The sequence below is a fragment of the Octopus bimaculoides genome, chromosome 11, assembly GCF_001194135.2.
Source record: "Octopus bimaculoides isolate UCB-OBI-ISO-001 chromosome 11, ASM119413v2, whole genome shotgun sequence".
Classification (NCBI taxonomy): Eukaryota; Metazoa; Mollusca; class Cephalopoda; order Octopoda; family Octopodidae; genus Octopus; species Octopus bimaculoides.
In genome coordinates, this window is record NC_068991.1 from 26,923,137 (window position 1) to 26,926,089 (window position 2,953).

Sequence of the window (2,953 nt, forward strand, 5' to 3'; positions counted from 1 at the left end):
AACTCCTTCCTAACACAAAATTTAGTGTTTATTTCTATATCCTGTAGTTTAGCTTTTGGGCTGGAGCTTATCGCAATTTCCGAGGCGGTTATGCAAATGAGATCACGAAACTTCCCACCCATACTGAACAGTTGTCCTTCACAGTGTTTCGCTCACTCCGTACTGCTATCGCTGGCACTCACCGTCAACTGGCTGAATTGCAGCAACATAAACTAAAGTGCTTTGTTCAAGAACACGTGCACTCACCGGTTTTCGAATCGAAAACACAAACTGACGAATCTGAGCCCAATTCCCAAGCCACTATACCACGCGTCTTTAAGACCTCTTCTCTTACTTATATAATATACAAAATCAGGGAGAGGAGGGGAGGGGAGGGTGGTGAGGGGAGAGAGAGAAAGGGAAAGAGTGTAAAAACAAATTTCTGATTTTCTATTGTTGCAGGGAGTGTCGTAATTTCCCCTGTATTCCTAGCTTTCTCAACATGATTTACTTTGAATATAAAGTTATAGCACACTCCTTTGTAATAAGCTTTTTCTAAGCAAATAACAGTTACATAGTTCTACATAGAACGCTAGCATTCCTATAATCATTGAACATCGTAGAATCTACAATTTAAAACTTTGCCCACTATTACTTTTCAAGCTGAATTGAAGTAATTATATTTTATTTCCATCCCAGCAGTTTCGCTCGTCACAAAAATCAAAAGAGTTATGGGTGAGTAGGAACATATTATTTTTCTATTTCAATATTCAAAAGATCGTAAAATAAATTCAATTGTTAAAATAATCGTTTGTAAGTAGTAGCCATATCACATACCGATGTTTTCTTTTCATACTAACAGTCCTCGGATACGCTTTTCAAATTCTCTTGTTTATTTGTGTTATGTAACAAATAAATTACTGTATGTATGTGTTTCAACGTTTCTTTTTGTGTGTGTGTGTGTGTGTGTGTGTGCTTTTATTGTGCGTATGAATATTTGCATCATTGTGAAGAGAGCAAATTTAAGAATACTGTCACAATAGTATCTTCTATAACACTACAACAGTAAATCATAGATAAAGTAAGCCATTTTTGACACAAATAATACTTAATAATAAGTGACTGGTGTGTTAATAGTATTTTCTCTATTATACTACGATGTACAATGGAATTACTATAAAGACTTTTAGCCAACGCAGTCTGTAAATACAAATTAAATAACTTGTTACTTAATACGATATGTTTTGGAAACATCATATGAACAATAAACTACGCCGGTTTCAATACTTCTATTCAGTTCCATATAAGCGAGTGACCATGCGTTTTAAATATCCCATTAATCTATTAATATGAAGGCTTAACATTTCAGAAACTGATTGTCACTATTTTCATAAATAACTATCGGTATAATAGCAGCAACTTGTTATAGGGATACTATGAGATGATAAAATAATGTTTAGCATCTGCGTCTTGAGATGAGGCTATCTTCATAAGTGCTTCTCATAACTATAAACAAATAATTAGTAAAAATGATGTTACAGATAAAATACACTCGATCATTCGCCCCGACATTTCCCGGAAACATTCACACTATAATCTAAACTTTATTTTGAATATACCTTTTCGTATAACCAGACATTCAAATTTAATTTCCTAACTTTTCCCGATAAATATGCATAGCCTTTATTATATGAATACTGCGTAGGTAAACTATATTTATTGTAAAACTTCCAATAGCAATTTTAAAGTCATTTTCTCTTCATGGAAGTTGTCTTTTGAAGGCTTTGATCTACAGTGCTAAAGTAATCCTCGGCTACAATAATTTTGTGATAACCAACAGCAGTGTAATAAGACAAAAAGCAAAATTTTAAGTAATCTGAAAAGTGATATAATAATTATTTTTTACCATCTTTAAATTCTAAATGTATTATGAATTCCAACGGTTGATTCCCAGTCATTCCATAATTTCAGCATTTAATAATTTCCATGAAAATGCGCGATGCCAGATTTAGTGAATTAGAAGTTGGCAGGGTTATTTCGAGCATTCCAAGTATATTTGTTAGTGTTAAACTGTTCTGATCTGTAAGAATGTGGCGAGTATATCGCCATACAGTGTTCTTCATAAACGTCTGTACTTTACAAGCATGCAGGCATGTTTTCGATTGACAGGAGATAGAGTGATCTCACGAGGCAGTGATATACTCCACATTTCCTGACATGCTAAAGATAAACTAAATAAACCGTTTAAAATCGTTCTTCCCCTTTTCTTACAGCCACACATTCCTTTACAACTAAATCAACGACATCTCTTCACCCTAATATAAAACGACGTATCATATTCCTCTCCTAGGTAAAAATCAGTTAAGTCCTGTTTATATTCCAATTCTGCTGTAAAAGATAGTCTTTACTCAAAATCTTTCCGAAAAATGGGGTCTACACTACCTCAGATTCCACTCTCACCATCACGCACTTCCCTCATTTGGATATCCAAAACAGTGCGTTTAAAACACCCTGTCTCAAACATCGTCCCATCCACTTCTCTGAATACATTGCCATCCATTTCCTAAATTTCTCCAGTCACGACCAACGTTTCAGCTATCCCTTTTCATGCACACGGGGCATTTTTTTAATCTATCCTTCTCCAAATCATTCATCTTTGGTCGCATCACTGCTCACATCTTTTATTGAATCTCATGTATCTTATTTTGACATCGCCGGCACAAAATTTGAATAATTTGCTTTGACAACTTACTACGTCAAACATTTCACTTTGGCAATTCGAACTTACAATACCACTTCAGTCGCTTCCAAACTTCAGAAGTTAACTGCAAAGGCATGACCCTTAGCAATATTCTTCCCCAACACTTCTCTCTCTCCCTTTTCCTTCTTTGTCTGTCTGTCTCTCTCTGTCTCTGTCTTTCTCTCTCTCTCTCTCTCTCTCTCTCTCTCTCTCTCTCTCTCTCTCTCTCTCTCT

At 35.2% G+C, this 2,953-nt stretch overlaps 1 long non-coding RNA gene across 1 annotated transcript in view; it reads left to right on the plus strand.

The window, feature by feature from the left end:
* The first annotated feature begins 694 nt into the window (after positions 1-694).
* The window catches only part of LOC128249110 (uncharacterized), a 31,850-nt gene continuing 29,591 nt past the window's right edge, over positions 695-2,953 (plus strand). Inside the window, exon 1 of the long non-coding RNA XR_008265248.1 lies at positions 695-714. This is a non-coding gene — a long non-coding RNA (uncharacterized LOC128249110). The remainder of the gene's footprint in view (positions 715-2,953) is intronic.